We start from the raw sequence: 24,609 nt of genomic DNA on the forward strand, positions 1-24,609 counted from the left end.
AAATATAATGCCACTGTATAAATCCATGGTACTCCCACACCTTGAATACTGCATGCAGTTCTGGTCACCCCATCTCAAAGAAGATATATTAGAATTGAAAAAGATACAAAGAAGGGCAACAAAAATGATTAGGGATATGGAACAGCTTTCATATGAGGAGAGATTAAAAAGACTGGGACATTTCAGCTTGGAAAAAGAGATGACTAAGGGGGGGATATGATTGAGGTCTGTGAAAGCATGACTGGTGTGGAGAAAATGAATAAGGAAGTGTTATTTACTCCTTCTCATAACACAAGAACTAGGGGTCACCCAATGAAATTAATAGGCAGCAGGTTTAAAACAAACAAAAGGAAGTATTTCTTAACACAACACAATCAGTTTGTGGAACCTGTTGCCAGGGGTGTTGTGAAGGCCAAGACTATAACCGGATTCAAAAAAATAACTAAATAAATTCATGGAGGATAGGTCCTGGGTGTCCCTAGCCTCTGTTTGCCAGAAGCTGAGAATGAGCGAGAGGGGATGGATCACTCGAGGATTGCCTATTCTGTTCATTTCTTCGGAAGCACCTGGGCATTGGACCCTGTTGAAAGATAGGCTACTGGGCTACATGGGACCATTGGTCTGACCCAGTGTAGCCACTCTTATGTTCTTATGTACTAGAAAATGTACCAGTTTGACTAAATCAGTTTGAAAATGGGTCTTCTTAAACCAGTGCAAATTACTAATGTGGACACACTTAAACCAGTTGAGCCCTTGTTTACTTACCTCAGTTTAGATTAATATAAGCAATGATTTAATCAATCTAAGTATGTCTATATTAGGCATTTGCAGTAGTTTAACTAAATCAAGTTTTTAATTTAATTAATCTGATGAACTTTTGTACTATAGAGAAGACTTACACTTTTAAATTACATTTGGGCTTTACCTTCTGTAAGTGGACTGTAAGTGAGCATGCACCTTTTTTTAGCATTAGGTTCCCAAATAACAAAATGGATAAATTAAGCTTAAGTGGTTCCTTCTTAAGTAATCAATTCTGTTTGTTTTCTGTGTTTTGGTTATAGATTGATCTTATTATAGATATGACTTATAGAATTCTCATCGTTAAGTATTTTTTTCATGGTAGCACCTAGAGCAGTGGTGGGCAACCACATCCATGTCAGAGTCGGGTCAAATCACGATGCTTCTTCGAACTGTTTTAAGCCAAAACTAACTAAAATATTAGTTAAAGCCTTGTTTGTAAAAGTAGAATAAGATTCTAATGTGACAATTATAAATGTTTAAACCCATTCCTCCAAAATTTGTGCACTTAAGTATCTTGCCCCAGAGGGATTTTCCTCTCTATTGTTGAAACTAGGACAGTAAACTGTGAGTGCATTGCTTGTTACAATTTTTATCTAGGATCTTCTGTAAAGTTTTCAATTTATATTTTTAATAAAGATGATGGGTGGATATTTTCTAATATCCAGATGATTTAGGTCAGGCCTGCACAACATGCGGCCCGGGGGCCGCATGCGGCCCCCGTGGGCTCACTGTGCGGCCCGCAGGGGGTGAGTAGGTGGGCTCACTGTGCGGCCCGCGGGGGGTGAGTAGGCAAGCGGCGGGTGAGGGAGGGGGGCTGAGGAGGCGGGGGGTGAGTAGGCAAGCTGGAGCGGTGGGGGGCTGAGGAGGCAAGTGGGCAGACAATGGCGGGGGGGCAGGTGAGGCAGCAGGGGCGGGACTGAGGAGGTGAGTGGGCGGGTAGTGGCGGGGGGTGAGTAGGCGAGCCGGGGGGCTGAGGAGGCGAGCGGGCGGGCAGTGGCAGGGGGGCAGGTGAGCTGGCGGCGGGGGAGGAGGCGGCTGAGGAGGCGAGCGGGCAGGCAGTGGCGTGGGGGGCAGGTGAGCCGGTGGCAGGGGAGGGGGGGGCTGAGGAGGTGAGCGGGCAGGCAGTGGCGCGGGGGGCAGGTGAGCCGGCGGCAGGGGAGGGGGGCTGAGTAGGTGAGCCGGGGCAGTGTGGGGCTGAGGAGGCGAGCGGGCGGGCAGTGGCGGGGAGTGAGTAGGCGAGCCGGGGGGATTGGGGGAGGCTCAGGAGGCGAGCAAGCGGGCAGTGGCGAGGGTTGAGTAGGCGAGCGGCGAGTAGGTGGCTGACCTGTTCTACTGATCTGGTCTGGCTCCCATCCCCCCTCCAAGGGTTGCAGCTGTCTTGAGGTGCTGCCTTCCACACCTTCCTCATTCACACCTCATTCATTCAACAGGGCAATTGATTACAAAGTGGGGGGAAGATCTTATTCTACTTCTAGCAAAAAGACATTTTTCTTTTACCTTAATTATACTACCTTAGGGGCCAGCTATATCATATTACCAAGGTTCAATACTGCTGTTTTCAGCAGGGCGGCGCTGGGGAAGGAGGGTTTTTTTTCCCACTGGGCAGGCGGCACTGGGGGGGGGGTTGTTTCCGTGGGGGGGGCGGCGCTGGGGGGGGGGTTGGCTTAGGGGGGGGGGGGGGGGGGGGGGGGGGGGTTTCGGGCGGCACGGGGAGGGGGTTCGGCAGGGCCGGGGGGGGTTCGGCCCTCAGCTGTTTTCTTTGGAGTAATATGGCCCTCGCCGCTTTACGAGTTGTGCAGGCCTGATTTAGGTAGTTAAAGAATTAATACATGTTACAGACAGTATACAAGAGAGAATGAAATGCTGCTAAACTTATGAAACTGATATTTTGATTGAGATAGATGAGTGATTGGTGAGTGATTTTAATGATGATTGCATACTGTATAACGCTTAACTAATGATTTAGAAAGACGTATAGGTGCCATCAGGGACAATGGAAGAAATTAAAATTATGAAACAGACTTGTCCTTAAGATGGACAAACATAATGGGAAAGCTCTTTATGTAGCTCATCAATCTTTTGGGGGGAAAAGTTGATTCTGAATGGCTATTACCTGAGAAGAATGGATTCAAGTAAAGCTTCTCTTAAATGGTATAAGATTCAAAGGAATAAATATATGAAACTTCCCTTTGCCACACCAAGATTGAGTCTTCTCTTCTAGTTTTAACAATAGTAAGATTCTTCTTATTTTTGTTGGTGGTGCAGAAGCCTCATGTCCAGACACCCTCCCCCCACACCCCAACCAGCTTCTTTCACTTGGTTTCTTTTGTGTCAGAACAACCAAGGTTCTTTGCTGTAACCCCATCTCCCAGGACTCTGTGGCAGCCAGGATTGTGAGAATTGTTTGGGATGCCTATATGTGCTTTTGGGGCCCAGATACAAAAAATGTTGAGAACAATTGTTTGACCATGAGCAGAATGTGTGTGGTGGTTTAGAATCTGAGTTTATAGCTGCCATTTTCAGATGACTCCTTATCTTTGGGTTGTTCATAATTTTAGCAAGCATCTGTTTATCATAAACATTCTAATGTGCCCCAATCCTACTATCCAGTAGGTGTCTGCAAATCTGCGGATATCCACTTTATACCTGTGGACCATGTTTGCAGATCACAGATAGGATGCAGATATAAATTTTATATTTGTGTTGGGCCCTAGGTATCAGAGTTCAGTGTTGAGTACAATTCTTTGGCATTAGAAAAAGATTAAAATATCACAATTTTTTTGTTTCCATAACTTAAAAGGCAAATCAGGAACTTCTGTTCTTCCTGTCTCGTGGCATAAGAACAAGGAACTATTCAAAACAATTTAAAAAATGGCAAATTCAAAGCTGATAAGAGGAAACATTTTCACACAGTGTGATTATTACACTATGGCACTTGTTGCCAAAGGAAGTTGTTGAGGCCAAGAATTTACAAAATTCAAAGAGAGGTTGGATATTTATGTTGCTATCAAAAATATCCAGAGTTGCTGTTAATGACCACAAAAATGTTGACAGGGATATTAAACTTCATTCTTCAGGGCTTAACCCAGTTACTAACCTATTGTCCCACATCTGCCTAGTGCGGAGTTCTTGCATCTTCCTACGAAACATCTGCTTTTGGCCACTGTCAGAGGCGTGGTACTGGTGGACTAGATGGACCTTGGTCTGATCTCTTTTGACAATTCCTATGAGTAAGGGCTGCAAAAATATGGTATTTTTTGCATTCATATGTGACCTCTACTTAATCAAAATTCTGATGGTTCAAAATCTGAAAAACAATATTAACGAAAGATTATGGAGAATAACTGTTCTCTTGGTCTGCATACTACAGTTAACAAACTTTGTAGCAGGTTCATGATAAATAACTGCAGTGTGGCCCATAAATAATAGACTAGAAAAGTCCCTTTGGGTAATCCAGTCTGAATCATTCCCAGTAACTTGTTCTGGCATTTCAACAGTGGGATACCTCTGCTGAACTTAATATTCATATTCTCTGCCCAGTTGGTTCTATTATAAATACTTCCTAACAACCTGCAATAAACATTTCCTTCCTTAATTTCAGGACATTATTGCTGATTTGCAGACCATCTTAGACTGAATAATTTATGCCCTTCTTTTAAAGATTGTGTAATATTCTATTAGGTTTCCTCCTCTGATGTTCAGGTCATTTCTCCCCCTGGATATTTTTCTAGATGTTAATTCTTCTCTGTTTGATTTGTTTACTCATTCATTCTTTAAACTTAATTTTTCCTTTAAATATATCCCTCTATAATGAATTTTGTTACTAACTGTTTTTAAGTAGCCATAAACTGAGCATTTTGAATGAAATGTCATCCAGTAATTTCAAAGAAACAGTCTTGAGTTTGAGACACTAAACTATATTAAAAATGTAATGGTCAGAACACCAAGATGGAGAACCTCTAGATATACATTTTTCTGTTTATAGGAAAAAACACAAGCAAATTTTTGCTTGGAACATTTTGGTCCTAATTTGAATTTGAACAATATTCTTGTTAATATCTAAAGCCATCTGTTACACAAACTTAGTACAGAACATTAATTTTTTTTAAATGGTTTATAGGGTGACTAGGTTTGGCCTTCAAGGATCAGGAGAACAATATTGAAAACGTATTTGCAGTGTTCTAGGAATGTTTAAAGAATATTCTGAATCACTTAGTTCCCCTGTAAAGTAGATGAGATTCTTCCAGTTTGAGCAAATGTTTTCATATCTTGTCAACACTATAAAATCCAGTTACAGCAGGTCCAGTGAAAATGCAGTTGTCTCCAACCATTGTTTAAACATATAGTATAGACGGGATTGAATTATGTTGTAGTTGTATCCTCAAATCATGCTACAGCCTAGAACAATATTCAGAGAAGGCTGTCTTTAGAGTGATTTGGGGATGGGATTTAGTTCAATTTATACGGCAAGATGGAACTGTGTTGTAACTGGCTGGGACAACCACGAAACAAAGCCCCATCTACATGGTCAGTTTTGTACTGCAGACAGGATATTGGTGAGAAATTATAATAAATGATATTTTTTCCTTCCTGAGTTTCTTGTTTGATTTTCTTCTTTCTTAAAGCTTTATAAACTTTGAACTAATTCAAAAAGTTTCAAACGTTATTTGGAGAAATACAGTGTTTGGATGTTACTGCCATGAACTGATATCCTGGTCTTTAGTAGTAATAGTTGTAGTTTAGAGTGTGTTTTTTTGGACAATAATTATAATACATTCTATTTGATGATGAAATAGCTCTGACTTTTGTGTCTGTATAAGTTTTACTTTGATGAACCATCTGTAGATCCAAGTGCTATTTTATTGGGATCATTTAAGTTGGAAGGGACTCTACAAACTTTTCAAAACTGGTCACATAGAGATTGCAGTTTAAGGCTGTACCATGCAATTGCTAATGCCTGATGTTGATAGAAGCGTTTATATAATGTATGTGTGGAAGATGAATATGCTTTTGTATTCCAGGATGATCTAACAAACAACCATGGTTGTATTCCAAACAGTCACATTAGTATAGTAACGCATAAGGATATACTAGCTGTTCCATAGTTTGCAATGAGTCACTAAACAAAGATTTTTCCCTTCTTTATAAATCTGGACTGCAGATTTCAAATAAACATTACATCATTTATCTGTGTACTCCTATCCAGCTGGTTTAAAATTGTGGCATGTAGACTTTCTACTGATCTGTGTTGTACATTCTTTATCGTATCTAGCTTTTTGTGAACATCAATCTCTCTTCCTCTACCTACTCTTTCCATGCAACCGTTCCATTGGAGATGCGGATGATTGTGCACCTGACTGCTTGGTAGCCATGTTGTACATTATTTCAAAGGCTTCTAATCTAGTCAGGCAGTCTTTCAAACCTTGGTTGACCTGTTTTATTTCCCTATTAACCTGAAAATGATAGAAAAACATCTGTGCTTTAATATTGCTTCCCTTCAGAAGCGCTTACAATTCCACATCCTCTAATCGAGGTTCATTATCAGACTAGTTCCCTTGGATTTTCTAAATGACTAGAAATTAACAAGCACTTGACTACTCTTGTGGAAGTAACCAGGGAAGTTAAGGCCACTTGCTGAAGTAATCAAATACAGGTTTTTTTTGATTTGTAAAACCATACAGATCAGGAAACTCTCAGCAAATGTGCTGTATTAAATACGCTAATAGAAAAAAAAAATCTCTAGATGGGAATTACAAAAGATTCAAACTCTAGTTTTACATTTTATGATGGTTAAACCATTATTAAATAAGATTTGTAGAATGGTTTACTGTCTTGCCCATTGAGTCCCTAATGTCACAGATGACATCAGTTTTCATCAAGATGTCACGTTCCAGGACTAAGTTCATAGTTTTTCCAGCAGGCATCTCTGAAGTGCTAATTCTCCTTCTGAGATTGCTTCTGCTGTGTCCCCACTCCTTGGGGATTTGTGAGTTGTGGTCTTCCAAGGATATTGAGTCTGCAGAGGCAATGTAGTTGGAGAAATTAAGTTAGAGGTGAGCAGCCTTCCTTTTTACCGCTTATTTGTGGTGTAACTGGTTCTTGTCTTGTAAACTTCCATACTGCTAGGCTGAGCAAAATAGTAGTTTCCATTAATGCTTGACCTGGCAATATGTTTGTTCTGCCTTTTCAGAAGGAGCACAAATTTACTAACAAAAGTATGCTGGCACCACTTTTATATTAGTGATGCTTTTGGCAAGCAAGGAATAATTCTTTGCCAAGTTGACTGGTGCTTAGTGGGGAGGACGGGGACCTGCTGAGTAGGGCAGGGAAAACAGTCAGTGTTTGCCATGTGAGAAGGGGAAGAAAAACTGACCAACAGGAAAAGTGAAAACTTTTTTTAAAACATTAGCGAAAGCTATTATATTTTCATACTTCTAATGTAATTTCTTCACAAATATTGGAAATTTTAGAAACAAAATAAAAATAATGAAAACTGGTTTTTAAATACTAACTGAATGACTTGTATAGAGATAGTTATAATTATAAACTACTAAATGTATTAAACTTCCATTTAACAAAATATAGCTCTTTAGACACACTGCACTGTCAATCAGTTTTGTACCCATACTCTCCAGTGAATCATTCCATCCCTCTATATTGAAGCATTCCTAGTCATGCAAGCAGCCATTGTTTGGGATTCAAATCCAAAGCATTTGACTCCCTTAATAACTTATTTAAAGATAATTGTAATTACTCATTGGGATAATTCAGTGGGAGAGAGATCCTGTTGTTTTAAATAGACCAGCAGGTTAAAGGTTCATACTTACTATTTGTGGTGCCTTGTGAGACCTGACAGAAAAGGATAGGAAGATCTAGTCAACCAGTAAACACTTATTAGAGGAAACTGCAAAATCATGGATATGTATGATCATGTTTGCTCTAGAATGAGTTAATGGCCTCCTGGGGATTGAATCTTGGAAAAGGTAAACTTAATCAACCATTGTAGGTGATTCGTCTCAAATGTACTGGTAGGAAACTGGTAATCCAATTAATGTGAGAGCCTACTCAGTACATGGAAATAAGCAAAGTGAGATTGGCTTTCGGATGGAGAGGAAAATGATTTTGATACATAGTCCTTTTGCCATTTAACTATTTTGAAGGGAAAATGCAATCTTTTATTGTGCTGAGATACACCTGTCAAGCTTACATGTGGATTCTTTTTTCAGTGATTGTTGACACTTTCCTCTTATTCCAATAAGTTACTCCAATTGCCTTTTGGTACCTTGCTTTTTGTTTTAACTTGATTTAGTTGTTTAGAGTTTGACTTATCCTGTTAATTGATGCTCTCTCTTATTTGATGATGAGTTTGAGAGATTAATTCTATTCAGAAAGAAGTCATGTGTTCTGAGTCTGTTACACATCACTGTCTTTCTGCCTCCATTCAAAAACAAAAGCAGATTCTCAAAGCAGACTTTGGGCAAGTAAAGCAGTAATTGCTGCTTCTGCTTATCCCAAGGGTGGGAATTTAATCAGATCTGTACTGTGCATACACAGGTTTCATATGTTGTTTATTTGGGGAGAGAGAACAAGACAATTCTGGCTCAAAACCAGGTTTTTTTCAGAGCTAATACACAGGGATATATTGCTAACTATTCTCCAAAGATAATCTCCTTTTTATGGGAACATTATTGCATCCTGACTGGGAGTCACCACCTATCTCAAACTGATTATTGAAGAGAGACTACTGACTGTTTGTGCTTTCTCTGTACAACCCACTTTTATCCTCTTGTTGTTCTTAGAGTTTTTGGTTGGGGCGATACTACTTTGGGGAGTTTTTTTGTTTGGTTTACTCTGCAATTTGGAATAAATACGGTGAGGGAAGAGTAGGGGGAAGGAAATGCATGGTTCAATGCTGGAGGCCTTGTAGACAATCAAGACTGCCTTGCTGGTAACAGACACGTCAAAAGGACCAGTGAGTTGCAGTTTTTCCTCCAGAGTGCCATCAATTGTGTTTCAAGGGGACCTGGCAACACTTTTTATTGCAAGAATGTATTTTTTTTACTAATTGCATTTGCAAGCATGCAAGTGGCTGGCCAAATGATTTCGTGAATCTGCATGGCCCTTATGTGGGACTTGCGAAGGGGAGAAGAGGTTTATTTTGTGACCTTCCCTTTTCTGCTTACCTGCATAAGGGCCAGGCATTATTGGCCCCTAAGAGTGAAGGTACAACACATTTTGCAAGGAGTTCATAATCCGACACAACAGTATGCTGAAGAGATGACATCAGGCAAGCGGAAGAGGTTGCCTTAATTTTATGTTGTTTGCTTGCATATGATGGTACTTTTTTTTATATGGTTCTTTATTTTTAATGTAGAAGAAATTAATTGAGACAATAGGTGGTGGTTGAAGAGACAATGGGAAAAAGAAGTATTTGAAGGAGCAGAGGGGGACTGTGTGAAGTTTGGGATTAGAGAGAAGTTCCAGTTATACATTGTTAGAATGCAATGATAATTTTGAGGGTTAAGAAATGTTTTTAAAGACTCAAACCTAAACTGAATTGTAATAATGCAGTTTTCAGAGTAGCAGCCGTGTTAGTCTGTATCCGCAAAAAGAACAGGATTACTTGTGGCACTTTTGTTAGTCTCTAAAGTGCCACAATTACTCCTGTTCTTTTTGCCAATAATGCAGTTGTTTTCCATGGCTTGTCTCTGTTTAAACTTATCAAGTAGTGCTACCTAGTGGCCAGTGAAATGTTTGCAACTGGGTTTAACCCAATAAAGGTAAGAACAGTTTAGTGTAAGGCCTGGTCTACACTAGGACTTTAATTCGGATTTAGCTGCCTTAATCCGAATTAACCCTTCACCCGTCCACACTACAGAGCCAGTTAATTCGAATTAAAGGGCCCTTTAAATCGATTTCTGTACTCCACCTCGACGAACGGAGTAGAGCCTAAATCGATTTTGTTAATTCGAATTAGGGTTAGTGTGGACGCACACCACCGAATTACTGTATTTAAGTTAATGGGGTAGTGTGGCCGCACACCACCGAATTAATGTGGTTTAAAACCGAATTAAGGTGCTTAGTGTGGCCGCGCACAATCGAATTTATACAACCTGTTTCCCAAATTCGAATTATCTAAATTCGGATTAATCCTGTAGTGTAGACATACCCTAACACATGTAAGTTATTGTCTGGGTCAGGGGTCAGCAACCTTTCAGAAGTGGTGTGCCGAGTCTTCATTTATTCACTCTCTAATTTAAGGTTTCTCATGCCAGTAATATATTTTAACGTTTTTAGAAGGTCTCTTTCTATAAGTCTATAATATATAACTAAACTGTTGTATGTAAAGTAAATAAGGTTTTTAAAATGTTTAAGAAGCTTCATTTAAAATTAAATTAAAATGCAGAGCCCCCCGGACCTGTGGCCAGGACCCGGGCAATGTGAGTGCCACTGAAAATCAGCTCGCGTGCCGCCTTCGGCATGCGTGTCATAGTTTGCCTACCCCTGGTCTGGGTTCTCACAGGCGAGGGGAGTACTAGATTGTAAATACAATGTTCTTCTCACATTTGGCTGAACTAGATGAAATTGTAAATGAGCTTGGAAGTGGAAGATGATTTTTTTCTAAACAGTAGCGTCTATAACTACTGTACATACTGGAGTTTAACATCTTGGACTATTGGATATGGAAATAAAATGGCCAGTATATGAATGAGGAATGCGGTCCTAAATATCCAGAAGAGAAATTCTTATAAGTATATTTAGACAGGAAGGTATCACAGCATATTGTCTTTTTGCCAGTGCACCACAAGGGGGCAGGATTGTATTATGGTATTGATATAACTGAATACTGAATCCTTTGCAGGCGCTAATATGTTTGGGGTACTAAATCTTTATGGCTTATTTATAGGCAAGTATTACCATTACAGACTGGAAATAAGGCGTACAATTTTAACAGTGAGTGTAATTAACCATTGGAACAATTTACCATGGGGTGTTACCTTGTCTGACAAGGCTTCTGCTTAGAGGAAACAAATACTCCAGAAAACATCAGCAACTCTTTAAGGACACATTAAAAATAAATTTGGTTTATTAGATATTAATAGATACACAGATTCCAAGGACAGAATAGACAATTGTGATTGTCAAGTCTTACCTGCTGTGTAACACGGGCCATAGAACTTCCCCAAAATAATTCCTAGAGCAGATCTTTTAGGAAAACATCCTATCTTCATTTAAAAATTAATCAGCGATGGAGAATCATCCAAACACCCCATGGTAAACTAAACTTGGATGATTCTCCATCACTGATTAATTTTTAATGTGGTATATTAGAACTAAACAGTTAATACATTTCTGCTCCTGAGAGGTTAGTTGTACTTCTAATGAATATAGTGTTGCCTTAATTGCTGTTGCAATGGAATATTAACATATTGAAGCTACCTTCCAAAATACTATGCTGTCCGGAGGAAGAGTGGGTAAATGATTCTATCCGTACCAGTGCATATTGTGAGCAGGTCTGCTTTAGGCAATAATATTATTAAGTAAAGCTGAGTAATGCTATTCTGAACTTACTGTGAATGGGACGCACCATAACACAAACAGAGGTAACCTTGTGATGCCATTAACAATAGTGCACTGAAATATACATAGTGAGAGCCATGGCTTCAGTTAATTTAAATAAAGAGGCTTCTACCTCAGTGTAATCTTAAAAGTCAATTCCAGAGTAAGAAGCATTTTTTAGAAACAGAATTGTAGATCTTTAGAAGGGTTCAGCCTGCCTGGGAATCTGATTGGCGGATTATCCAGGTGTTACATAATCCTCACGTGCAGCCGTGTGGCAGCTTCTGAGTCACTTTTTTTTCCATTATGCTCTAAAGGGAGCTTTTTAAAATGTGTGTTACCCCTCAGTCTCTTCACTTTTTCAAACATATCCACACAGCCTGACAGTAATTGGTCTTAAAATACTGCATTGCTGTTTTACCTTCCCTATTACTGTGTGTGCTTCCCTGATAGCAGTGGCAGTTTTACCTTGTTATAAAGTCAAATTAATGCAGAAGTGGAGGAATAAAAATTGCAAAGATTTTCATTTTTGGATCCTTAGAGACGTGTTCATTTCTTCAACATATGGATAATTTGCATGCATGAATGTTTTGTGTTATAAACAGATGTGAATATTTTATTGGCAACTGAACTGTTACACAATATAAAAAGTATATTATAAAAAGGAATGTAACTGGTGCATGAAGGCGGTTTTGGGTACAAACACATGTTACAACTCATTAGCTAATTGCTTTAAAAACACACACAATAGAATAAAAGTGGTTTTTATGGAATACCTTTTAAATTCCAATAAAAAGGTTTTAAAAACATATTCCCCTGCTGCACTGTGAACACAACAGCATTGTGTGAGAACCAAAGTGAAACTGTCTAGATACTAACCAGTTTGCCCAAGATGAATGGAATATTAAAAGTCAAAAAATGGTGAAACATAAATTACTTTTACGGCCAGATTTTCAAAATCATTCCCATTTGAAAACCTAGCCACTTCTTTAATTGTCTAAAGATCTGAGCATCCCGCAACTCCTTTTGAGATCAGTGGAAGCCAGTGAGCATTTATCTAGTTGCCTAAATGGGTGCTGACTATGCGTGAAAACTCAGTGCTAAAAGTATATTTTTCATAATTGCCTGTATGCTAACATAATTTCATAATTGCTAACACGTACAGTTTTGTTAACTTGTCCCCCTTAAAAAAATCTGAAAGGTGCCAGATTAACCACCTGGATTGCCAGAGTTTTCTGTCTGCAGAACGTGTACATTACTGGAACCAGCAATGTAACTTTTCCCATTTCAACCTTGTCTTCCAGTAAGCAGCCCTTTGTTGAATGGCTATTTCAGTCTCTGTGCCCACCCACTTGTTTTAGCTTGTATCCAGCTTCAACAAAGGTGTGATTTGAATGGTATGGGGAGCAGGTGAGGAGCGTTAAGTAATGCTAGTAACACACTTATACAGAGGGGGAAGGAGCCCAAGAGGATATTGATAAGAGACAGGAAGGGGAAGAAGAGGGAGGCAGAAGGTAGATTGAGGGGTGAGGGGATGAAGGCCAAGTTCAGAAATAGAGATTTTAAGGTAGACGGATGGAGTCTTAAGAATAGAATACGGGATTTAAAAGAGGACAGTTATTTTATTCTGCAGTGGTGTCCAACTGCCGCAATCATGATCAGGGTCATGTTGTTCTTAGTCTGTTTGAATGCTTGGAAAGACAGTCCCTTCCCCAAAGAAGCTAGTCTAATTTGAAATAAAATGTGAGTAACTATAAGAGGCAAGTGGGCTGGAAATGAGGAGCAGTAATAACCTCACTCTGTTACCTAGGTAAGTTGCATGTGCAAGGCGATGGTTCTGAATCATGGCAAATATTTTTAAAATCAGTCTGACTGTCACACAGGCTAATCATTAGCTAGCTGATTTGACATCGTGAAAAAGGAACAGGAGGATAGTGTAAAGGGTGGATCCCATCAATTTTGCGTTTAAAAAGTTGACCAGATGCTGGGTAGAGAGTGAGGAGGTGGTACAGTTAGAAGGAAAGGGTTTTGAACAAAGTGAGAGGGAGATGGTTGGCAAGAGGCAGTATGAGTGGAGTAGAAAGAAGGAGAGTATAAATATCTCCCTTTTCCACACTTACTGATGATAACCAGAAGAATCCAGGATGAAAATGTCACCATTTTGATCATACCTGTTTGACTCTGAAGGTCTTGCTTCCCACAACTAGCAGTAGTGTTTGTTTATAAGTTAGTACCTTCATAACTTGGACACAGTCTCCTCTGCCAGGCCCTCTAAATTATCCAGTCTCTAAAGGCTGAAATTGTTGGCGTAGAATCTAAAATTATAAACGCTCAATGCTGTATTCACTCTCGGGAACCAGTAGATTTCCTGCTTAAATCTAAGAAGGCGTCTACCTCCAGGGTGAAAAAGTAGATTTGAAACACTTGACTTATTAGCAGACTTGTGTGTTGCTCCCAAGGTTCTGGAAGCACTGTTAATTTATTGGTGTACCCAAATCCCAGGTTCTTCATTTGGAAGTAGTTGGCCTACATAGGATTCTTTCTAGAGACAGCTTAGGCAAAAAGCCTTCCTTCCCCTATTAAGAGCCCAAGACAACATAGAAGATAACAAGGCATTCGTATGGCCTCTTAACGGGAAGGAAAGTCCAGTTATAGATAGGCTGAGTCAATGAGTAATAAACAAATGGTGTTAGGATCAGTGAGTGGTGAGTCAAATCTTTCACGAGTTGGGAAATGCTTGGGACATATAACTGTTTTCTCTGTCTCTGAACAAGGATTTATATGCTGAGCAAAGGAAGACTAGAGTGATGACAAAGTACACTTCTCCAGTTTTTTGGAGGGTGCAGGCATGGGAGGGGTCCTATACACCCTTCCTTAATTCTCTCTATGAACACTTTCCTGAAAAAAATCCGAAAATGAGAAGGTTACACAATTGTAGAAGTCCTATAATAGCCCTCTAAGGCAAATAGATTTGAGCAGGGGCTAGGTATGGTGCACTTGTATACCTTCTCCTGCTTTACTTGTCTAATGCAAGCCATAGTAATCCGTATAGTATGCAGGATACAAATATACAGGATATGCAATGTGAAACAGTTTTAATGTTGTGGGAGAGATTTTAACTTTTGGAATTTTGTGACTCTTGTGGGCTTGACTTCTCAATCCTTAATGTTGATAGCTGTTTGCATCTATATGTGCAAGGTTGCTGACTACAGTGAAGACAATAATTAGAGCTGGTGAGGAAATGATTCCCCTCCCACTACCCCCATTAAAAAATTAAATAAACAGTTTATTTCACTGATTTTTTTTTCTCATTTTTCAGGGTTTAATTGAAAAACCATTATTTTTCAACAAATCTCCTGTACTTTTTTGATCCCTTCTGATTTTTTGAAAAGATGTTTCCTATCACACTCATTTTGATGGAGAATGTTTGACCAGGTTTAACTGAATTTCAGCATGCCATACAAAAGTTAATCTTAACCCTGAGATGTTCTACCAAGCTTTATGAAGAAACTTCAACCTGTTAATATATTTTTCTTTGTCCACAATATCCTGGACCCAGATGCAAGATGCATCTCCAAAAGTTAAACATAAATATGTCTTTGGCTTCTGTCTAGAGCAGTTAAAATTCCCTACTTCATGCAGCTTTTTCTTTTAGAACAGGTTTCAGAGCCACTTGACAATATATTCCCATTCTGGCTTTTTTACAAAGGACTGATGTGAATGGAAGTGGATGGGTTAAGAATAGGAAGTTGATTTAGGTTTCAGGGTTTTTGGGTGGGTTTTTTTTTTTTTTTGTGGCAGAGTGAGGGGGCGGGTTGGTGCCAGGGGATTAGAACTTTTGAATTTGGTCAATTTGTTTTTGTTTTTTAAGTTTGGTTTGTGTGAGAGCCTGGAACTTGTGTAGATGATTTTGTAAATTGAAATATGCTTGAAATTCAAAAGATCAGTTTGTCTTGAGCATCAATATGCAGTTCTTTTAACTCCGCATTCTCTATTAACCAGCAGTATGGTATGTGGTCCACTGATAGTCCCTGTAACGCTCTTTGGTAGTGCATGAAGACCTGGTTGACCACATAAGGCTGGCTCTCCTCCTTGTGTCCAAATACTGTGACAAGTGCTCACGTTCTTTATTGTGAAGAAGAGCCTAGGATACTCTGAAAGGAGCTGGAAAGTAGGAGATCCCAGCTTATCTGTCTCTACTTAGAGGCTATTGCAACATAAGAGGAGTAGAGGAAATAGTGTTGTTAGTGAGACTGGTGCTGCCAGCCAACAGAGCAGCAATGTTCAGAGAAGCAGGAAAAGAAGAGGACTGGATATCTGGGCATCATATACAAGGAGAAGGCAAGTGGCTGGAAATCATATGCAGTGTTTGGTTCTTTTCTCCTTTCTAAACACTTTTTTCCATGTAATCGATATGTATCACAAGGCTATTACTTGATCACAGACAGGAGGTAGTTTTCCTAAGACTTTCTCTGTTAAGGAATGGCCCTCATTATGAAAAACTCAGGAACACCCGTTATAAAGTACTCAGGTCAGATGTAGCACTGGTTTAGTTTGGAATGAGTGGATTTTGTTGGAGCATTTGCTTTGTGATTTAGTATTCAACATACATGTTTTTTCAAATAAGATTCTCAGCAGATGTGTTTTCTAAATTGACCTAATGTATTTGCATATCTGAGGGTCATCCTTAGCTGATTATAGAGCATTTATGTTGAAATTTAATTAGTGAAAAATGCATGATTTATTTTGTTCATAAAAAAGCAGTTGTATATTAGTATATCAGTGTCACTGTATTAGGGTGACCAGATGAGGGGAAGAAAATATCGGGACATGTGGGGGGGTGGGGGAGGAAGGGGTGCCCGCCGGCAGAGCAAAAAAAAAAAAAAGCCGAGTCCTGCCCCGGCTGAGCCAAAAAAAAAAGAAAAAAACCGCAGTGCTGCCGGTGGATATCGGGATGTCTGGTCATCCTACACTGTATCTCTTTATTCCTAGATATAAAATGTGCAACCTGTTTTCAATTAATGTATAATTAAGTTTGGAATTGGACTGAATGTTAAACTTGTATATGCTGTTGTGCATCTTAGATATTGTAGTTATAATTTGTTTTTACTTTTTTCCCCTCCCCTCCTTTCTCCCTTTTCTCACCCATGTGTCTGCTTATCCTTTTTGGAATGTGGTTCTTCAACAACCATGATGTACTTCTGACACAGGTAAAGACTTTTTTAATTACCAATATTTATTGAATGTAATCTCTGCTTGGAGAGTGTACAAACAGGCTTTAATTAGACAATACAGTTCAGTCATGGATAATACACTGGATACATTCATTCATAATGTGATACTGACATTATTATCACAATTGGCTGTTAAAGGTGACCTGCGAAGAAAAATGGTCTAAAAGTTCCCTTCCTTACCAATTCCTCTACCCCACCTCAGAAAAGTGATGGAGGCTGTTTCTATCTTCTCCCCCCTCCCCTCCCCCACATTAGAAATTTAGGTCTTGTATTCCCTGGAAGACTTTATGGTACCTACATAAATTGGTGAATTATGACTTCACAAATCAAGGAGCCCAAAGACTTAGGGCTTTAGTACCTACCAGTAGAGTTAGTGTCAACAACTCCCCTCCCTCCAACCCCATGTGTGGCTGCAGTTATACAGATATTAAAAAGCTTATACTGGTATGGTTTATTCCAGTTCAGGAACTGAAATAAACTATACCAACATAAGGTACCTTTATCCCAGTGTAACTGTCAGCAAAAAATTCACACCCCCAAACCAGCATAATTACAACCTATTTTACACTGTACATTTGTAAGTGTAGATTAGGCCAGTTGCGAAAGGATACCTTTTAACAACACTTTGGGGTTTAACACCTATTAAACTAGAATGTTGAATTAACATTTTGAACAAAGAATGTTTGTTAGCAACTTTATATCTTGCCCCTTCAGTTAAGTTGAGAGCTCATAATGTCCATGTTCTGAGACCTTCAAAAGATCCTTCAGCAACATTAAAAAATAAAAAAGACAAGTCTTAAATCCTTTGTTTTTAAATTAAAAGATAAGTTGGGGAACACTTTTTTTGGTGGGGGAAAGCTATCAGGCCTTCTTCATATAAAATAAACCAAGAAAAGGCACAAGCCTAACTCTCTCAAAATCCTTTGCAGATTACCTTTAAAATTGATGGAAAATGTATTTTAGGGTTGAATTTGTATGAGGAGCTGCAGGGAATTCCTATTACTTTTTAGTATTAGTAAGGTGAAACAAACTTTGGTAAAACTAGGGCCTCATCTGCAGACACTACCCAGTATAGTGTTTACTATCGTGAATAGCTCCATTAGCTTCAATGCTACTATATCCATTAGTAAGTAATATAACCAGTAAGGCCATGTCTCCACTACCATTTATGTTGGCAAAACTTCTGTATCTCAGGGGTGTGAAAAAAACACGCCCGAGTGACAAGTTATGCTGGCATGAGTGGTAGAATGCACAGCACTGATATAGCTACCGCTGCTTGTTGGGGGTGATTTAATTACGTTGACGGGAGACCTCTCTCCTGTTGGCATAGAGCGGCTACACGAGAGATCTTACAGCAGTGCAGCTGTAAACTCGCTAGTGTAGACATAGCCTAAGTTTTTGCAGATTCAGACCCTTTAATTGTATCTTTTGCCCTCTGCAAATGCATATTAAAAGAACTCCACAGCTTGGAATTCTGTGTTGAATGCCCCAAATAACTGTAATAAGAGAGCCAAGCAGCAGATATATTATCTAGAATGTATGTGGCTTTGTTTTTAGCTTTTCAGGTTTGTGAAGTCTAGGTTGCCCAATTCCTTTTGGAGGAATGTTGCAATATACATTCTGCTGGTGGCTTTATACTGGAAAGTACTCTGAAAAGTGGATTCTGTATCTAGAAGTAACACAGCTATTTTTAGAACAATGTACTGTTTTGTAAATGTTTAGAAAAAATGCTATTTTTGAAAACATTTAAAATCTGTACAGATTTTTCCAACAGTGTGCTAAGTAAACAGTCTGAAGGACCTGAAAATTAAACCCTTAATGGCAAGATACGTTATCCACAGTGTTCAGTGGCAGATGTTAGATCATCAGCAGAATGTATCAGGAGAGGGAGTTCAAAGCTACTGATCCATGGCAATGTGGCCTTTGTTTTTCTCTATCCAAAGGATGTTTTAAAATTACAAACCTGCAGATTGCTTCTCTCAGAATGGGGCATTCAGAATATAATTCTGAAAGGGATTTTTGGGGTGAGAGAGAGAGGGAAGCATGCATATTTGTAAACTACCTTTAAATCTCTGAGCTGTGAATTAAGTTAAATTGACTCTGTATTGCCCATTAATTATATTGGAATTAAATGTGATATACTCAGAATTACAGAAAGCAATATTAATGGCAATATATATAAAAGGGGAAAAAACCCTTTAAAATCAGCTGTATACTCAGTGTCCCTATTTGGACTTGCCTTTGGGGGCATTCAGTATATAATTAAGTTAATGCATTTTTGCCAAGCCAATTTGCAAATCACCTTTTTAAAAGTCAATTGATCTTCAACAAGAACCCGTGACAATTATGTATCACAAACACCTTTTTAAAAAAAACCTGAATTCTTTATACTGCTTAAGATGTTTGTGACCTCTTTTGCAGGAGAAATGCCCAACTTCAGGCTCAGGTCTTGACAAGTAACGTAGAGAAGAACAACTGATTCTGAGCTGTTTGTGTTTTTAAAATTAAGTTTCTGTGGTGTACATTTTGGCACTTCATAAAAATGAATCAATGTTGAAAATTTAAGCTATGTCTCTACACTTCAACTGCTACAGCAGCACAGCTACAGTGCTTCCACGTAGATAGTGACAGGAGGGGTTCCCTGTCACTGTAGTTAATCCAACTGCCCAACAATTCTTCTGTTGACCTACTGCTGTATACACTGGGGATTACATTGATTTAACGATGTCACTCGGGGGTGTGGAGTGACATGGCTGGGTGACATAGCTGAGTCAACTTGACTTTTTTTAGTGTAGACCTGGCCTTACTGTTTCTTAACTGGTGGCAGTAAAAGGAGAACTAGACAATGTTTAGGTCACCTGTCCTGGCTTTTGCCACAAATTTCCTGTGAGACCTTGGGCAAGTCACTTACTCTCTCCTTGCCTCAATTCACTGTAAAATGGGATAGTGGCACTTCCCTTATTCAGTGGTGCTCATATAGTGCAGTAAACAGGGCCAAAATAGTACTCTGATTTTTTTGCTGGTATGCTATTAGATTATGAAAGTAGACCCTTTTACAGTACCTGCTTTAAATAAAACTTTGAACTTGACATATTAGCAATGAGCAATTATGAGCTATGTTACCACAAACCCACATTAAAATATTTAATGGTGCTGATTGGACAGATTATTGACGGTTTCTTACATGCTTCTAATTTAGACAAATAAGCTAAAATGATTTAAAATAGATTGCCAAATGTACAACAGACTCCAAATATATTTAATAAACCAGAAAGATATAGATATGAGCATAAAACCTCTGCCAACTGCTTCCTAAAAAAAAAAAATCATAATTTAATTTGTACTATAGCTTGGTTTATGTCTTCATAATAAATCATGCGAAGTTCAGCTTCCATCAATACCAAACCTACTGAAATATTGAGGGGCTGAACAGCTTTTATTTTTGGCATATACATGACGATCCTGTCCAATAGTGATCATGACCGATGTGCAATGGGATATTGAACTGTTCACTGAAGGAGAAAGTAATACTCTAATATTCAGGCACCTTGAGAGAGAATCTACACCTTTATAACTTGATAAATTGATATTCATAAACCATTGAACCTTAAAATGTATAGACACTTCTAAAGGCATTTGGAACCTGAAATCCTCATGTATTGTGATGCATTTTGCAGCGAGCTGTTCTGCAGTCTTCTTATTAAATGTTTCCACTATTGGCTAGAAGAGACGTGTGAACAAAACTAGCTTAGTCTAAAATGAGCAGTATGTATTTTAAAGAGGACTAAAAATACTGCTGTACTTTTAGGCTCTCTGTACTAGACCCATTTCCTTAAAATTTCCTGCCATTGCTACCACTGATTCAGTTGCAATAGTGGAAGGGGTAGTGTAGACCGCTTTTTGACCACCTTGTTGTTCACTGCTGCTCCAAACAGGTAGGTTACCTGGTGGCTAAAACAACAGCAGCCACTAATGACTATTAACTCTGGTGCTCTCATTGTTTGCTACAGTGGTGGAGCTGCACTAGTGGCGAAGGGTTCTGAGAAAATAGGTCTAAATGTAGGTAAGGTCTTGTTGGTTTCGTTTCTGAGACAAATGTTTGTTTCTTTAGTGCTATAAAATGGTCTGAGTTACTAACTTATCTACTGGGATATATTTGATATTCAGCATTCAATTCTGATTCTAAAATATACCATCTATTTTGCTTTTCAGAAAAGGGACTTTGTGTGTAGATTTGTTCTTATACACACACAAGCCTTCATCCCAGTGTGCTGTCACTGCACCTGACAGAATCAAAATGTCTGTCTGGCCAAGGGGAATTGTGGGCTTTGCCAGTCATTCATACTGAGAACATAGTTTCTCTTCCTTCTCCTTTCTCTTTCCCAAGCAGCAATAGCTTCTGCCTGACAAGGGACATCCCTCAAGCAGCAACATCTGACCTTTCCGTAGGCAAATCTTCATTGCTACTGCAGCCTCAGGCCAGCTGAATGCGTGAAGCTCCCTCTGGAGCTGCTTAATATCACTCTGATCAGTCCCTATGCAAGTAGTTTCCAACCTTTATGGGAAGGAGTTCCCATTTGTGGTGTATTTGTAATGAACCCCCTTTTCTTCCCCATGTCATGTCATGCTACATCCTGGCAGTCAGTGAGTAAAGGACATTGAAGCAGGAAGGGGAGCACTTGACCCACCAGCTGAGGAAGAGTGGGGAGCAGTGCTCCCCTAAGTCAGGAAGAGGGGGAGGAGTTCCCCTCTGTTTTTAGCAGAGGCAGGGGAGTTATACTTTAACTTCAGAAGGCATTGCAGCTGTATCTTACCCTGGTTTATATCCAGCTCCCTTCCTCCCTCTCCTCTCTATTGTTTCCCACCCCTTTTTTATATTTTGGCAGAGTTTGCTTTCCACTTTTCATTTGTTTTCTCCCTACCATCCTTCTCTGTTTTCACCTATCTTTGTGCATTTTTTCTCCGTCAGTTCTCTGCCTCTCTCTCCTTCTTCCCACCATTCTCCCCATTGTTTCCTCCTCCCTCTCACCTCCTTTTCCCTCTCATTTCTCTCCCTCTTCCTTCCCCACTTTAGTCTCCTGCCCTTTCTTCCCTTTACATTTTCTCCTTCCTTCTTTCCTCTTTCTCCTCCATCTCCACACTCTTTTTCCTGTTCTTTCAGTTTGTAAAAGTGTAGCCAGGTGCATTTGCTGTGCATGCTCTGACGTAATATTAAGATTCCCAGTAAATACAACAAAACTGCTCAACACCCTTAATAACCAGCTGCTCACAAGATAAACAACATCACTTCTATAAAATACAATAACAGCCTGCAATCTCTCCACCCAGGCCTGATCCTGTAGCCCTTACCTACATGCATAGTTCCATTGACTTCAACAGAACTGGCCTCATGAATAAGGGTTGCGAGATTGAGGCCTGAATTCCTGGTTAAAAAGAGGGGCCTTTCCTGGAAGAATAACAAATACGAGCTCCTTTGGATAGAGTGAAAGTGAATATCAGAGTCAAGGGCCTTCACAGAATACTTTGACAGGAGATATTACTTTAAAAACTTTCCCCTTTTGTTATGCAAGCAAACAGAAAAATTGAAGATTGTGAATGTCTCCCTTTCTGAAATAAATTTTGTGTAACCACATGCAATGTAGATGGACGTAGAGAGATATAAAAATAAAATCTGTATTCATAAGGACCTAGGAATTCACGCCTGGGTATAATAAAAATAGAAAAATCCTTTATAAATGTAGAATGTGTTGGATCAGCTAAATGTTCTTGAGGTAAGTAAACGGAACTTGTACTTAACGTAGCAAAGAGCTTTTAAAGGGTAATATATCTATATGATCAGTGCACATCAGCTGATGTGGCTGAAACATTCATGGTGGAACATTCATATAGTAGAAAAAAGCTCAAACTATATTTGTGAATGCTTAAAATCCTTTTATGACATCCATAATCTTTATTTTATCAATATCTACATGACTATGTCCCATTATTTCTATTTCCTTATCTAGCCATTACATATAACCTTGCTGCATGTTCTAAAAAAGTCTAAACAAATCAGTATATTTGATTAATAGTGCCCTCAGAACCCTGAAATCTGTTTGTGCATCAGCTCTAAAATGCCAGACTGGGGCTCCATTGTGCTAGACATCATGCAAATATATAGAAGAGATGGTTCTGTCCTGCAGAACTTACAAACTAAGTGGACAAGATTGAGGGGGGTGGGAGAAATATAACATACAAGCAGAGTGATCAGAGTAATGGTTGGCAAAATCTTGTTAATTCCACAGTTTTTTAAGGGGAGAGGGGTATTGGCATTTTTGCCCCCCCCCCCCCTCTCTCTCTCTCTCTCTCTCTCTCTCTCACACTCACACTCACACTCACACTCACACTCACACACACACACCAGCTATGAACAAATAATTCCTGGGTATGGTTCAGAAACTAGATACTGCTTGGCCTGAAAACCTGACTTGCATGGCATTGAAATCTTAAGGGTATAGACCAACGTGGATTAAATGGGGCTATATTACATGCCCAATACAGCGTTGCAATTGCTGTAGGAGTTTTTGTGCATGTAAAAACTCAAAGGTAATGTTGCATTAATGAATATATTTGTATTTAGTTAGCTTGTTTTTTAAAGAGACGGAAAAGGAGGTTTGCTTGTCTGAATTTGTGGTACTGAAATTACAGCTAGCATTCAAATTTTGTGTCTTCTGGGTCTGAGTAACAGTGTGTGCACAAGTTGCAGGCAGTTCATCTTCATCCAGATGGCTATCTCTGTCAGATACTGGTAAGAACATTGCAACTGTAAAATCTGAAGGAAAAAGGAGGCATAGCTGAATATCCTCCTATACTGATGACATTGTAGTCTTAAACATCACAGATCTTTCAAAGTGGTTTCATTTAGCATGAACAGAAAGGGTAACACTGATAACTTAGATAGCACAGGGAATAGGTGCTTTAGCAGCAGGGTGGATTTGATTTAAATCATGATTTAAATCACTAGTCAGGGAGACTCGATTTAATCATGGTTTTCTACATAAAAGTGCATTCTTGGTTGTTATAACCTTAATACATATTCTTCACAATTTGGAGATAGGTGGAGGTTTCATTTTTAGAAGGTACACGCTATACATTTTTAAACAGTGATTTATTTTGGAAACTTTTCAGATGAGTTTTACAGCTATATCAGAAAATGAATGATTGTTTGGTTATTTCGTTTACCAAAGGTAATTGAAGCAGATATTTATGAAGTCATTGGGAGGTGAACTATCTCCAATTCAACAGGTTAATCATTAATATTTGGAGGATTTTCTTGCCATGCTGCATTAGGAGGAGAACATCACCAGACACACATTTAAATTGTTTTATTTAACTAAAACAACATTAAGTATTCTGGATTTTTTTCTTCAACAGCAAACATATAATATTTTAACAAAACAAGCATATGTCCCTCACTTCTCACATTTAACTCCAGACTTCTTCTCCTTGTCCAGATCTATTCCGCCCCCAATAATCTTCTATTTATTGAACTTTTTGAAACTTTAAACTTTTAGTGAGAGGTAAGGGGATTGACTCCGTGTACACAAATTTGCAGAGGGACAATAGAGTTGAGGCCTGTTATTTCTCACCTCTATGTATTTATTTATTCTAAAACATTTTTGCTGTTAACAAGCATGTTACCTCTGGAGACACAAATTCACAGTTTGAGAACTGCAAAACTAAACATCTCTGATGGTATCTTCTGGACTGAGCACTGAGTCCCATTGGGTAGATAGAAAGCTTAACCTAAATAATCTGTGGAACCCCATAAGATTGGGTCCTTAATCAAGGAACTATTGGAACTCATTTACAAAACTTTTCTTAAACATTACATGAATACATCTCTACCTCGATATAATGCTGTCCTCGGGAGCCAAAAAATCTTACTGTGTTATAGGTGAAACCGCGTTATATTGAACTTGCTTTGATCCACCGGAGTGCGCAGCCCCGCCCCCCCCCCCCCCCCCCCCCGCCC

General features: G+C 39.1%; 1 protein-coding gene across 11 annotated transcripts in view; it reads left to right on the forward strand.

Annotated features, from left to right (window-relative positions):
• LOC112103526 (TSC22 domain family protein 1) overlaps positions 1-24,609 on the forward strand; it is a 132,340-nt gene that overhangs the window by 73,026 nt on the left and 34,705 nt on the right. The window contains exon 1 of one of the 11 annotated variants that reach the window (XM_024195353.3): positions 16,296-16,571. The exons of the other annotated variants lie outside the window; for them this stretch is intronic. The gene's annotated coding sequence lies outside the window, so the exon portion shown is untranslated. Of the gene's footprint in view, positions 1-16,295; positions 16,572-24,609 lie in introns of those variants that run through there. 11 annotated transcript variants of the gene reach the window in all.

The sequence above is a fragment of the Terrapene carolina genome, unplaced genomic scaffold (genome assembly GCF_002925995.2).
Source record: "Terrapene carolina triunguis isolate 2854851 unplaced genomic scaffold, T_m_triunguis-2.0 Scaffold17, whole genome shotgun sequence".
Lineage (NCBI taxonomy): Eukaryota > Metazoa > Chordata > Testudines > Emydidae > Terrapene > Terrapene triunguis.